General features: G+C 38.8%; 1 protein-coding gene across 3 annotated transcripts in view; it reads left to right on the top strand.

Moving 5' to 3' along the window:
- KANK1 (KN motif and ankyrin repeat domains 1) overlaps positions 1-15,704 on the top strand; it is a 192,312-nt gene that overhangs the window by 64,349 nt on the left and 112,259 nt on the right. For all 3 annotated transcript variants that reach the window (XM_081236684.1, XM_081236685.1, XM_081236683.1), the window contains exon 2: positions 1,517-1,641. The gene's annotated coding sequence lies outside the window, so the exon portion shown is untranslated. The remainder of the gene's footprint in view (positions 1-1,516; positions 1,642-15,704) is intronic.

The following is a 15,704-nucleotide window of genomic DNA, read 5'->3' as shown; positions in this document are numbered from 1 at the left end:
TAAATTTCAAAGAGCATTTGTAGAGCTGATGCAAAAAATACCAGGTTTGTAGAAACTTTGATGTAGTCCGTGCCAAAATGACAAACTAAAAATAATCAGAATAGTTGCTTTCCAGCTGGAGAGCTAAGCTCAGTAAACTAGAAACAATGGCCAGTACCATTGAGACACTGTGTGAGTTAAATTATCTGGAAGGTGGGATCGCTGAGTCTGTGAACTCGAGATAGGCCTTGACAGAGGGGATAAGAAAAGCTGTATCTTGCACGGGGAATGACAGTTGCAAAATCAGGGTGTAGGAGTATGTGTTCTTTGGAACATAATAAGACGTACCTGACTAAGACAGAAGGTGTTTGTTGGAAGCCAGAGGAAGATAAGCTAAAGTAGGGCCAGATTAAGGAAGAGCCTGAAAGTCAGCAAAGGCGTTTACATGTAATGGAAGAGAAATGTATTACCACTGTGGATATGGATGTAGGAGAATGCTAGATTTGGAGATGGGAAGAACAAAGAACTTCAGAGTTGGAGGTATCCTATATGGTGGGGTGGGAATGACTGATATTTGTTGTACATCCTGTATGTCAGGTGCAAGATCTCATAGTTCTTATTCTTACAGCAACCTTAGAGGTAGATGATATCATTTGCATTTTATGTATAATAAATGAGCTCTGAGGAAATATAATTTGTCTGAGTTTTTAGAGTGACTGGGCCAGGATTCAACACATCCGACTTCAAAGCACAATGAGGATGGAGAACATTGAAATCAGTTCTTGATTTTACAGTTAAGAAAACTGAGACCCAGGAGATAGGGGACTATCCAGGGTTACCCACATAATGGAATGAAAGCAATTGGATGGGTAGTGTTCTGCAGAGGGAGGCCAGGTTAGAGGCTGCTGTTGTACACAGGTGGGGGTACCAGAGAATTTGGTACTAGTGCAGACATAGGAGTGAAAAAAAAAGTAGAGAGCAGTAGGACGGACATTCAAGGGAAAGTGGCAGTGGACTGATGTTGGAATGGGCAATGATGGAGAAGGCTGACGTGAAAACAATCCCAAAGTTTTAATCCAGGGGAACTGCCACTCACAAAGAAAATCCTCAGTGGAGCTAGTTTTCAGAGAAAGGCCATGTATTTCTTATGGGCTTGTCTGATTCTGAAATGACAAAGATACCAAATATAAAAATTGATGGTATTCATGAGCTGACTTATGTACATATTGATGGATACATGGAGAGCAGTAATGGAAGTGAAGGTGAAAGGATGTGAGGAACCAGCCCTTTTCTTTGAACTGGTGGTGAGACACCCTAGAGTTAATGAGTAACTTTTACCTAAAGCAAAGGAGACTCAACGTTTGCATGATATCCTAGGTTCTTTTTTATTCTGGCCTACACCTTCCACCCACAACCGGAGAATGACTTAACCATGATAAACTGCTTAGCTGTCTCTAGTAATTGATTCCCCCTCTCCTGTTGGAAAGGAGTATTGCCCCATCACATTTCCCTCAATGAGACTCTTTTTTTCTTTCAGAATGATTGTCACTGTACTGGATGGACTGCTGAGCTATTGAATTACTTCTGTCTTTTGACCACACTAGGAAATTGTCCATGGAGTTGAGATATTTATTGCAGTAATTTCTGGCCTTACATACTTAGGTAAGGTATACTTTTTTCCATATAACTATCATGAAGTTGTCATGCTTTTCTTCTTTAACTTTACTTTGTAAGAGGCATTAATCTGTTCTTTTCTTCTACCTTTTATGCTCTAATAATCACTTCAGAGTGCTCTTAATCTTCAAATATATGAGTGCAGAAAAGACTTTTATATAATGAAATATGAGCAAGCTGTTTGAAGAATAAAGGGGGAAATGTATTACTCTTCAGATTAAATCAATAAAAGTACCCCATTTCCTTAAACACAAGATGCATAGACTGGATTATACTAGAGAAACTTAATAAATTGAAAGGAGTATTTATTATTAAGTCTACTTGAAAAAATGAAGATACTTAAGTATTAATATATTGCTGGCTTTATTCAAGTAAAGAAAATTTAGAAAATACAGGGAATTTAAAAGAAAAAAATGTGTTATTTCACTTCCAGAGATAACCAGTGTTAAAATTTTACTGCATTATTTATATTTGTTTTTACAAATATTTGTAATGGGGTGTGTGTGTCGTGTTAACTTGCTATATTTTTGCAAATGAGAAACATTTATCACATGCTTGCTCCATGCCAGGCTCTGTACCAGCTCTGTACCAACCCCTTTACATACATTAATTTATTAATTCTCACAATTCTATGAGGTTGGTGCTTTCTTATCCCCATCTGTACACAAGAAAATTGAAGCTCAGAAAAATTAAATAACTTGCCCATGCTCACATGGCTGGTAAACCCACTCAGAACTTGAACCAGTCAGATGCCAAAGCCCATACCAACAGGCGTTTTTACATACTTCTTTTCCTTGACGATGTGCTTATACCTTTTTTCCTGAAGCATCATTTTACATGACTATATGGTGTTCACTTATGTGGGTATGCAATGGTTTCTCTACCCCATCTCCGTTTGTTGGACATTTATTTGTTTTTCGTGATTTGGTTTTAGAAACAACATTGTAATAACATCTTTTGTGCACATCCATGATTATCTCTCTAGGGCAGATTGCTGCGAGTGGCATTGCTGAGTCAGCCACAGTGTGGGAATGTATCCTTCAGTATATGATGCATTCTGCTAATTGCCTTCTCGAAAGGTTGTACTGGTTTATATTCCCACTAGCAGAATATGGAAGTGCCTGATGACCCTAAGCCTTCAACGACATTGGTAGTTGGCAATTGAATAATTTTGTTTGCCTTCTTAAAAGAGTCCAGGTGTCCTTGGTCAGGTCCACCTTCTTGCCTCTAACCCTCTAGAGCCATAGCCTCCTGACTGGTTTCTCTCTCTCCACTGTAGACCTCTCTTTGTCACTAAAGGAACTGCAGGACAATGGGTGAGAGCATGGGCTCTAGAGGTAGATGCCTGGGTTCAAATCATGGCAGTACTGCTCTGCCTTAGTTTCCCCATCAATAAAATGGAAATAATAATAAAGCCCTTTCCTGTGGTGGTGCTGGGTGATAGTTGATGTAAACGATTCTAGAACAAGTGCATGACTCCTGGTATGTGCTCAGTAATTGTTGGCTACTGCTGTTGTCTTCCAGAAGTCCATGCTCATATAATTAAAAAACCATAGCTTATATGCAGTTGACCCTTGAACCACATGGGTTTGAACTGCGCGGGTCCACTTATGCACAGATTTTTTTCAGTAGTAAATACTACAGTACTACACGATCTGTGGCTGGTTGACTCTGTGGATGTGGAGCCCTGGATACTGAGGAAGCCAGACATGGATGGAGGGTCGACTATAGATTTTTGACTGTGTGGAGGGTTGGCACCCCTAACTCCCGCATTGTTCAAGGGTCAACTATACTTGTTTTAAATTAAATACAATTATTACCAAATTAGTAATTCACAGCAGAAACTACAGGTGCTGACATGGTGTTATTATATGTTAACACTGGGAGCAGCCTGAAGGTCACGAATAATCATCCCTGTCTCTGTTGATGATGCAAGGTCAGGGTACCGAGCAGAGAGTAGTAACAGGAATAACTAAAGTGTTAAAGAGCTTTATAAGCTCACAGAGCACTTTCACATGCATTATCTCGCTTGATCCTCACAGCATAACTGTGAGGGAGGTGGAGCCAGGTATCATTAACCTCTTTTTACAGAAGAGGAAACTGACTTGGAGGAATCAGGTGACTTGTTCACTTGAGGTCATGGAAATGGTCACTGGCAGAGCTGAATGTGCACTCTAGGCCTTCCGACTATAAATCCTTACTCTTGATACTTCGTGACATAACGATAGACTGAAGAGGTGCAGGTGTAGATAGCGAGGTGTAGAAATGTACCAGAAAAGGGAGGAGCAAAGAGGGATGCCACCTGGGAGGAGGAAGCAGAGTTGGGATAAGGAGCTTGGACATATTGAAAAGAAGGCAGGGACCCAGTGGGGAGGGAGGAGGGAAGGAAAGAGGGAGAGGGAGGGAGAGGGATCAGAAAGAGAAGGGAAAACTGAAGAGGCCAGGACCACAGGACCCATAGGGCTGGCTGAGGAGCTGGAGGGAGGGGGGCTCCTTCTTTGCAGCAAGCAGGGAGGAGGGAAGGAAGAGATGGAGGATAGAGACTCTGGTGCCTGGAGGTAGAAAGGACTATTTGAGAGGGCTGAAGACTTATGGCCTGAATATACCTCCTAAATAAAGAAGAAAGTATTCGTTGAGAATAAGAGTGGTGGGTTTGGGGTTTTTGATTTGAGAAAGAGGAACTACTTAGAGTAGCCAAGGTGTGAAGTGGGCCAGGGAATTAGTAAAGGGCCACCAAAGACCTTTGCAGCACAAGAGACAGGACCCAGATAATGTTTAGGCACCAACCTGGCAGATTCTAGGACCCCCAGCAACCCTGCTCTGGGGGTGCTGAGAATGTACACTTGCCAGACAAGGATGTTTCTTTGTGAGCAAAGGGTAAGACAGGCACTGGCTCAACATTAGGAAAGGTAAATTCCTCAGTTGCCTATGGAATGAGAGGAAATCACACTCTACAATAACCGTCTTGTTTCCAGATACCAGAGTGGCTATCAGCCTGTGCTCTAGTCCTGGGGTACCCTTTGCTCAGAAGTTAAGTACTGCAGTGATAATATTTGTACACAGTTGTCCTTGGTGTAGGGTGTTTTAATCAGTGGAGAACGAAGAAGCACTAGTTCAGTTTTTGGTTCTGGAAACCTTTGTTAGGACTGTGCTTATAGTCAGAAAGGTGAAGTAGGGAGATTAGATGGTTTCTTAATCTGTGAAATGAGGAGTTAGACTAGATAGATGCCTCCCAGTGTCCCTTTCTGCCATACCATTTTCTGATTCAACTTCAGTCTACACTGAGTCTTCTATCTATGACCTCTTTTACAAGACAGTTTAGCATTTCTATATTTTTATTTTATGATGTCCTAGATATTTTTTTGCTTGGATACTTTGCTTAATATTAAAAGTAATGTATATTGATTGGTAGGTAAATGAAAGATATATAGATCAAATAAAAGGACCTGTTGAAAATGCACAATCCTAGAGAGCCCAGAAATGAACCCACACACTTATGGTCAATTAATCTATGACAAAAGAGGCAAGAATATATAATGGAGAAAAGACAGTCTCTTCAATAAGTGGTGCTGAGAAAACTGGACAGCCACATGTAAAAGGATGAAATTAGAGTATTCTCTAACACCATATAAAAAAAAATAAACTCAAAATGGCTTAAAGACCTAAATGTAGGATTGGATACTATAAAACTCCTAGAGGAAAACATAGAACACTCTTTGACATAAATCATGGCAGTATCTTTTTGGATCCATCTTCTAAAGTAAAGGAAATAAAAGCAAAAGTAAACAAATAGGACCTAATTAAACTTAAGCTTTTGCACAGCAAAGGAAACCATTGACAAAACAAAAAGACAACTTACTGAATAGGAGAAAATATTTGCGAATGCTATGACCTATAAGGGGTTAATATCCAGCATATATAAACAGCTCATACAACTCAACATCAAAAAAACAAACAACCTGATTAAAAAATGGGCAGAGGAACTGAATAGACATTTTTCCAAAGAGGAATGCAGTTGGCCATCAGGAACATGAAAAGATGCTCAACATTGCTAATCATCAGGGAAATGCAGATCAAAACCACAGTGAGGGCTTCCCTGTTGGCCTAATGGTTGAGAGTCCGCCTGCCGATGCAGGGGACACAGGTTCATGCCCTGGTCCGGGAAGATCTCACATGCCGCGGAGCAGCTGGGCCCGTGAGCCATGGCTGCTGAGCCTGCGCGTCCGGAGCCTGTGCTCTGCAACAGGAGAGGCCACAACAGTGAGAGGCCCGCGTACCGCAAAAAAAAATACAAAAAACAAAAAACCACAGTGAGCTGTCACCTCACACCTGTCAGAATGACTGTCATCAAAAAGAACACAAATAACAAATGTTGGCGAGGATGTGGAAAAAAGGGAACCCTCTTACACTGTTGATGGGAATGTAAGTTGATACAGCCACTGTGGAAAACAGTATGGAAGTTCCTCAAAAAACTAAAAATACAACTACCATATGACCCAGCAATTCCACTCCTGGGTATAGATCTGAAAAAAGAAACAACCCACAAATTCGAAAAGATACTTGCACCCCAATGTTCATAGCAGCATTATTTACAGTTGCCAAGATATGGAAGCAACCTAAGTGTACATCGACAGATAAATGGGTAAAGAAGATGTGACATATATACACAGTGGAATATTACTCAGTCATAAAAAGAATGAAATTTTGCCATTTGCAGCAACATGGATGGATTTGGAGGGCATTATGCTAAGTGAAATAAGTCAGGCGGAGAAAGATAAATACTATATTATATCACTTATATGTAGAATCTAAAAAAAAATACAACAACCTAGTGAATATAACAGAAAAGAAGCAGACTCACAGATAAAGAGAGTAAACTAGTGGTTACTGGTTGGGGGAGGAGGGGCAATATCGAAGTGGGGGAGTGGGAGGTACAAACTATTGGGTGTAATGTAGGCTATAAGGATGTATTGTACAACATGGAGAATATAGCCAGTATTTTGTAATAACTGTAAATAGAGTGTAACCTTAAAACTTGTATAAAAAATTAGAAAATAAAAATATTTTAAAACAGAAAGTACACAGTCCTACCACTGTTACATCACTGCTGTTAATATTCTTCCAGAGGTTTTTCTATGTGTATATGCTTAAATAAGATTTTTTTTTTTTTTTTTGCGGTATGCGGGCCTCTCACTGCTGTGGCCTCTCCCGTTGCGGAGCACAGGCTCCGGATGCGCAGGCTCAGTGGCCGTGGCTCACGGGCCCAGCTGCTCCACGGCATGTGGGATCTTCCCGGACCAGGGCACGAACCCATGTCCCCTGCATCGGCAGGCGGACTCTCAACCACTGCGCCACCACGGAAGCCCTTAAATAAGATTTTTAAATATAAATATGCAACATACTTTTCTCAGTTGGTATGTTGTAAACTTCTCTCCATGTCAGTATCATTGCTGCATAATTATTAAAGGTAGATAAAGAGTCTATTTTAGGAATGTATAACAAATCTCCCTCTAGACACGTGTGTCAGTGCCTATGAGGATAACTATAATTTTGAGGCTACTCTTAATGATTCTTACTGTAAAATCAGGAAAAAGGTCTCTGATCTATATTATCTGAAAGACAACCAATTTACAATCCCACTGATATTATGCAAGCTTTTCTTTTCCCACACTCTTTTTAACATTAGATCATAGAATTTAAAAAACTATATCCAGTTTTATGCACAGGTGAACATTTATCATATGTTTATAAGGCATTTGTATTTCTTCTTTTGTGACTATTGTGTTCATGTTCTTTTTTTAAAATTTTTATTTATTTTTATTTTTATTTATTTTTGACAGTGTTGGGTCTTTGTTGCTGCGTATGGGCTTTCTCTAGTTGCGGCGAGTGGGGGCTACTCTTCATTGCGGTGTGCGGGCTTCTCATTGCCGTGGCTTCTCTTGTTGCAGGGCACGGGCTCTAGGCGCATGGGCTTCAGAAGTTGTGGCTCGCGGGTTCAGTAGCTGTGGCTCGTGGGCTCTAGAGCACAGGCTCAGTAGGTGTGGCGCATGGGCTTAGTTGCTCCATGGCATGTGGGATCTTCCCCAGACCAGGGCTCGAACCCGTGTCCCCTGCATTGGCAGGCGGATTTTAACCACTGCGCCACCAGGGAAGTCCTATACAGGACTTTTGTATTAATTACAAAAATAATACATATCCATTGTCACATATTCAAGCCATAAAATATGTGTACAGAAAAAAAAGACTCTTGCATCCCACCTTCTGATCCCACACCTTAATATAACCACTGCTGAGTTTATTGTATACCTTTTCAGCCTTTTTTATACTTAGTAAATATACACACACTGCACACTCGTATACTTGCATGCTTTTTCTGAACAGTGTCTTAAAACCGCTTTCTTATATACATCAGTGGCTTTAAAAACACTTGAAGCCTTTGTTTTCTGGCTGGCAGCATCTTAGAGAAGTTACTCATTGATATTTTCCCAAGGCTTTGAACACCAAGCCCTGCTTAGTTTGTGGGAATCACTGGATGTAATCTTCCAGAGAGCAGGGGCTCGGGCACATTCAGGAATGTAATATAATCTGATAATAATTTCCATCTCACTACAGAGGAAGAAATGGAGACTTAAAAGGGAAGCCAGTGGAGTGGGAAAGGAGAAAATTATTCCAAGTTCATGAAGGTGAACATTTAGCTAAATGTTTCACTGGGTTATATAACAAGTAGTTTGATTTCCAGGGAAAAAGGATGGCAGATGGCGTGCTGTCAGGTTGCAAAATTTTTCACAACTTTATCTCTCTTCATTCTCTTCTGCCCCCACCCCTTTTTTTGGTCCATGAGAACAGAAGATAAATTTGGGGTGGAGTAGGGTAGAGAGCAGAGTGACTCACCAGGCTGTGCCCTTCACACTGGCATTTGAAAGCATGCAGTTGGCTGCCCCAGGTTCTGATCTATGGCACTGCAGTCCAGAGAACTGTAAGGGTTTCTGTAAGTGATGGGGGCTCTGGACTTAGGCAGAATTGCACTTGTCAGGGTTTTTCACAGTGCCCACCTTATTACACTTAGAGAGGCAAGTTTCATTGCTTAAGGGGACAATTTACGGCAATGGGCTTATCACCTTGTTTTAGCTCTTTATATTTTTCTGCCTCTTAATAAAGCGTGAAGTCACAAAGCAATTAAATAGTGGTGTAGTTTTCTGGCAGGAGGTGGAGAACGGCTAACCAGGGGAAAAGGCTAACATGATTGACAGAGGCTGACTGTAGATTTACATTGGGAATAACTCGTTCTTCAAAACTTTATTCATTTTCTTGTGGGAATTATGGGGTAAATCATACACCAGGAGGATGGATGATTAAAAATGTAGGAGTTATGATTTCTTTTTGACTTTGTAAGTCTCTAAATCCTCCACCTTAACACAGAGTTCTCATTTCAGGAACTCTTGATGAAATGATGGGAACCAGTCCTACCAAGGATTAAAGAGAAGCAGAAATGCTTTAAAATCTTAAGTTGTTAATAAGCTTGAGATTGTTTATATTTTGTAAAATATCTTAAGATCCAACAAACTGAAGTAGAGAATTAATCAAATCTACAAGTGTAGATATTTTTGAATATTCAAATGTATTGAATGGGGTTTTAACTGTTAGTTTCTGTAATTTTTGAAATAGCATTAGTAATGTTTAATAATGACACTTAAAATGAGGAAAATTTTGAAAAAATTGAACGTAAAAATCTGGAGAGTTAAGATTCCCTGTCACTCTTACTCCAACCTCCTCTAACATATAAAAGAAATTCTTTTGATTTAGCCATGTTGTATTGATGATGATCTGTTTATTCCAATTAAGACAATTGACAAAGATATAATAGTTCTTCATATAACCCTTTCTTGTTACAGAAACAGTTTGATTTTAAGGAGTTTTGAAAAGCTCCCTTTTGATTTGAAGCTCTCTTGTTTCCTAATAATCACAATGAAATGGCCAAAGCAAATAGCTTAAAGTAAAATGCAATTGCTGGTGCCTGTTGAGAAGGATTAACTAAGAGTTAATTTATGTGACCCAGAAAACAAGTAACTAAAAGGATGGTGCTTTTTCTGGTGTGAATTTCTATTGCTGTGAAAGCACCCTGAAGGGGACTTCCCACCACAAAAAGAAGAACCATCAAAGAATCAACTGTAAAGTGATTCTACTGCTGTGTAGGGTGTCTTTCCAAATATAATAGATTACTAGTGAGAAGATCTGTGCTGACAGAATAGGAGAAATGCTAATGTCTAGAACTTGGTAAAATGGTAACAAGCAGCTTTTATACCAAATCAGTAAGTCTTTTGCAAGTTCCTCCCCAGGGTCCTGTGTATGAGCCATGGTTCAGTTTCCTCACCTGTAAAGGAGGGTGGGAATTCCTTAGATGTTCATTGCTGTAGATTAAGTTTGGAGAGAAAAGAGACTAAAGGCAACCAGGGCCATCTGTCCTCTCAGCCCTTATCCTAAAGCTGAACTAGGGTGTGTCTCAAGCAATGGATCATTTTGCTGCCTTGGGGACAGTGCAAACTTACAGTCCCTGGTTTTTAGTAGGTTTTCTTTTCCCCTGGCGACAGTCTTTTATCTAGAGTGTTCTGCAGAGAGGCATCTGGATGCGGAAGATGCCCATCCACACTGGTATCAGTCTCACTCTTCTGGGGTAAAGTAACTCAGTGGCAGTTGGTGTTTTGGTCTTACCTACATACTATTATTATTTTTTAAATAAATAAATAAGTAAATTTATTTATTTATTTATTTATGGTTGCGTTGGGTCTTCATTGCTGCACGTGAGCTTTCTCTAGTTGTGGCGAGTGGGGGCTACTCTTCGTGTGGTGCGGTGGCTTCTCTTGTTGCAGAGCACAGGCTCTAGGCACGCGGGCTTCAGTAGTTTCAGCATGCGGGCTCAGTAGTTGTGGCTTGCAGGCTCTAGAGCGCAGGCTCAGTAGTTATGGTGCACGGGCTGAGTTGCTCTACGGCATGCAGGATCTTCCCGGACCAGGGCTTGAACCTGTGTACCCTGCACTGGCAAGAGGATTCTTAACCACTGTGCCACCAGGGAAGTCCCTTACCTACATATTGTTTTTAAAGTTGTATTTATCGTTAATGAGAGAAAACTCAAATAACAAAAAATGAACAATTTAAAAATGAACAATTCAGTGGCATTTATTACATTCACAGTGTTGTTCAGCAGCCACCTCTATCTAGTTCCAAAACACTTTCATTACCTTAAAAGATAACCCTATACCCATTAAGCAGTAACTCCCTGTTCCCTCCTACCACTGCCCCTGGCAACCACTTATATGCTTTCTGTCTGTATTAGTTTACTGATTCTGGATATATCATGTAAATGGAACCATATAATATGTGATCTTTTGTGTCTGGCTTTCTTCACTTAGCATGTTTTTGAGGTTCATCCATGTTGTAGCAGGTCAGCCATTTTACAGCTGAATAATGTATTCTATTGTACGGATACACCACAATTTGTTTATCCATTAATCCATTGATGGACATTTGATTTCTTTCCACCTTTTGATTATTGTGAACAACACTGCTGTGAACATGGATGCTTAAGTATTGGAGTCCATGTTTTCAATTTTTGGGGAGTATATTCCTAGAGGTAGAATTGCTGGGTCATATGGTAATTCTATTTAACTTTTTTGAGAAACTGCCAAACTGTTTTCCATAGCAGCGGAACCATTTATATTCCCACCAGCAATGCTTAAAGGTTCCAATTTCTCTACATCCTTGCCAACACTTATTTTTCCTTTTATTTTTCAGATTGTCCATTCTAGGTGTATAGAAACACAACTACTTATACATTATTTTACTTTTTTAAAAATTTAAAGTTAAAAAAATAATCTCTTCTGGTTATTTTAAAAATTAGTTAAGAACCCCACTGTTTCTCCAGATATTTCCTACAGTGGCTCCTCTTAAGTTTGATATATATCCTTCTATATATTTTCTATACATATATGTACAAATATACTTTCTTCCTTTGGATGGACTCATATACTTTGTCTATGTCTTAACTTATTTTTACTTAATTATAGATTATGAATACTTTCTTTGTCAGTACATCTAGATTGACCTTATTCCTCTTAAATGCTGCAGAGTACCCTTTTGTACAAATGTACTATTCAGTTTAAAATTTTTCTTTTAATGAGCATTTAGTGTGTTTTCAGTTTCTTCTGTTATAAACATTGCAACAGTTAACAATCTTGTACCTTTGTCAATATATACTTCTATGAGTATGTCTCTAAGGTAAATTCCTGTAAGTAAAATTGCTTAGGCAAAAAATGTGCGCATATTATCTTTTGATGGACAGTAAGAGATCTTGCTTTTGTTTTTAATAGCCTGTCTACTGTGGGCATAGATGCTACCCACTGTTATCTAAGAACATCACAGTGAGTAATTAAATGCTTGGAAAAAAAGGAGAAAAGAAGGGTGTGACTCACCCTTTTTATTCCCATATAATGTAGTAATATATGCAGTAATCAAAATAGAATGTAAGTAATAAAATCCTTTTGGGTATGTTTGTGAGCTATGTAAACAAGATATTTTAAAATGCATCTTTAGTCTGATTTACTATTGTCAGGTGTGGAAGCAACTAGTAGCACTGAGGCGCTTCTTGGGCTTTTCTCTCTCTTGCCTTTTGTATGCCCCACCCCACTCCTAACATATCTTTTATTATCCCCCCACCCATTGCTGGCAGTCATTTTTAGATAGCTTTGGATTTATGCCAAAAGATCTTTTGCTTATTGACAGATTCTGTGAATACCCAGTGTTTTCTTGTTTAGCACCATCCAAAAAAGACCAGTTTGGGAATTTGCTAACATGTTCTAAAGTTAAAGACGTTGTTTTGTTCAGGACTAACTGAAAAGCTTAGCTAAACTCCAGAAGGAAGACCATATTCATCTGGGGGGAAGGTCACTGTGATATTCTTTGTGTCTGAGTCTCATCTCATACCTTTCTATGCTTGTCCATGGTTAACTCAATAAAGCAGAAGAAGATGCTTTCATAAAATGCTCAAAGTAAAGAAAGCCAAACGGAAGTGAGGAATAAGGATACCACAGTTGCTTTCCTCATCCATCTGTTTTTTTAAACGTTTTATTTTGAAATAATTTTTGACTTGGAGAAAAGTTGCAAAAGATAGTACAAAGTTTATATATTCCCTTCAAGCAGATTCCCCTAATGTTAACATCTTACATAACCATAGTGTTCTTATCAGTATCAGGAAATTTAAATTGATACGGTACTTTTAGCTCAACTACAGACCTTATTAACATTACATCCAGTTTTCTACTAATGTCCTTTTTCTGTTCCAGGATCCCCATTGCATTTAGTTGTTCTGTCTCTTTAGATTCGTGTAATTTGTGACAGTACCTCAGTTTTTCCTTGTCTTTCATGATCTTCCTACTTTTGAGCAGTACTGGTCAGTTATTTTGTTCAATAATTCCGAGGTTTTCTGATGTTTACTTTGAGGTTACGTATGGATTTTGGGGAAGAATACCACAAAAGTGATTGTGGTTTTTTGGTGAGTGGTTACCTGATGTCAGTTTCTCTTATTACTGGTGATGCTAACCTTAATAATTTGATTCAGGTAGTATCTCTTGTCACTATAAAGTGACTATCATTCCCCTTGTAATTAATAAATATCTTGTGGGGAGATACTTTGAGACTATGCAGATATCCTGTTTCTCTGCAAGCTTTTGCCCACTGATTTTAGCATCCATTGGTAGATCTTGCCTACAGTAATTATTACTGTACTATTTGTGTAATAGTGATTTTATCTCCTTTGTTACTTGTACGCTTATTTATTTATTGGAATTCTTTAAGGAAGAGCTGTCCATATGTATGTGTGTGTGTATATGTATCTCAGTATGGATTCATGGATAGTTATTTTATTCTGTGGGTTATAATCCAATACTATAATTATTTTGTTGCTCAAATTCTTCCAGCTTTGGCCATTGGGGGTTCCTTCAGATTGGCCCTAACGTTCTTTTGACATGTTCCTAGACTTTTTCAAGCACTTCCTTACTTTGAGGCATCTCCAGATGTTCCAGGCTCATCTTGTATTTTCCTATCTCTGGAATCAATCAATCACTTCTTCAAGGAGCCTGTGTCCTTTTATTGCAGAATGGTGTTTAGAAAGCAATGTCTGTTAGGTGTGCACATTGCAACTGGGGTGTCATTGTGTCTATCTTCCATCAATTTTAAAGTAGACTCTTCCAGGCTTCCCTGGTGGCGCAGTGGTTGAGAATCCGCCTGCCGATGCAGGGGACACGGGTTCGTGCCCATCCGTGTCCCAGTCCGGGAGGATCCCACATGCCGCGGAGCGGCTGGGCCCATGAGCCATGGCCGCTGAGCCTGTGCGCCTGGGGCCTGTGCTCGGCAACGGGAGAGGCCACAACAGTGAGAGGCCCACGTACCACAAAAAAATAAATAAATAAAAATAAAAATAAAAACTAAAGTATACTCTTCCCTGTGAGCCTAGGTGTAGCAGGTCTGAAACGCATTCTTGTCACTGGTGGGTAGTAAATCATTTTAACGTAAACTCATTTTGATCACACCACTTAATGGTGGTTGTTAAAATTAGTTCACATAGGCCTGTAGACAAGTAGGCATTTTGACTATAAATGGAATGGGTTAACTTTTTTGTGGAAAAATACTTTTACATTCAAAGGCTAGTGCTAGCATCTAGACGTCCCTAATATTCTTTCATTAACCTTTCATGGATTTTTGACTCTCATTTTTAGTCTATTCCATATTTATAGTAATCAGAACAACTTTTGGTCTTCTGTTAGTTACAGAAGATAAATACTACCTGAAGTATTCCTATTTAGAGTGTTTTACAATTCAATGTTTAGGTACAGGTTGATCATCCTCTAATAAAATAATTTCATTTTTTGCTTAATTATATGGCACAAAACTTTTGACAAATTATGTCCTTATTAACTTTACTTATGAAGTCTTACAGTCAGAGGACATTGATAAAATATTTTTATTAGTTATAAGCATTGAGGACCTCTTTTCCTTGGAGATCCAATGTAATTCCTTTTGACTACTGCTTTTAATTCTTACAAAATAGTTCTTGCCTAGATGAGATTCCTGTGTGACTCCCTTTTTCCTCTGTAATTTTTTATATTTCTGTTATTATATCTCAGCTCTTTTGGCTGGCAGTTTCTGTGAAAACAAAGCATGAATTCAAGGCAGTTTCGTGTGTGATGATTGGCATTGTAATGTTACAAATTGTATCATCTACAGTGATAATGATATTCCTAAGTATTTTGCTCTGTTTTAAAACTCATTCTTGGGTCTTACCGTGTATTTCTTACATATGGAGAAAGTGTCTCTTGTTACTTGTTCAAGAAGAAGCAGGTTTATATCAGAATTTTAAAAGATGACTTTTTTCAGGAACATTTTCCTCTTGGTTTTGGCATTTTGTAAGAAATTTTCATATTCTGGTACACGTTAATTTGGGGGTGGGGTTAGATACAATATGGTACAATCCCTAGCTTGTAAGTAAAGCCTGGTGTTGCAATGTTTTGAAAATATGCCTGGCTAGCTCTCACATTTACATGTGTAAATTATCTTTGCAGCAGTAAGTGAGCTTGAAGTAGCTTTGATAACTAATCATTGTATGATCACTCAGCCAAAAGAATTTACTAAGAATAGCTTGTGTGTCTTGCATCCGATTTAAAGGTTAGTAGTGTAAGACTTGTTTCTGGTGCTTGTAACTCTAGTTATGTGGAGAGACACCACATTAACATTTAGTATTTTTTTTATTGTTAATAATTCCTACATCAGTCATCATTATCTTTCCCTTTCCCTTGTCTAGAACAGAGAAATATTTTACTTATTATATTAGTATTAATGTGTTCTGTTTTTAATTAAAAAGAATAAATGCACTTGTTTAAATTTTTCTCTTTTAAAATTTCCAAAATTGTTTTAAACTTCCTGTGCTTGATTTTTGTTTCACACTAAGTCGTGGTTGAGGTGGCGGGTGGAGTGCCAATGGCCCTTGACTTCAGCCTTCTCAT

Source organism: Mesoplodon bidens (assembly GCF_964165515.1).
Source record: "Mesoplodon bidens genome assembly, chromosome: 6".
Lineage (NCBI taxonomy): Eukaryota > Metazoa > Chordata > Mammalia > Artiodactyla > Ziphiidae > Mesoplodon > Mesoplodon bidens.
This window is presented reverse-complemented; position numbering and strand designations above follow the sequence as displayed.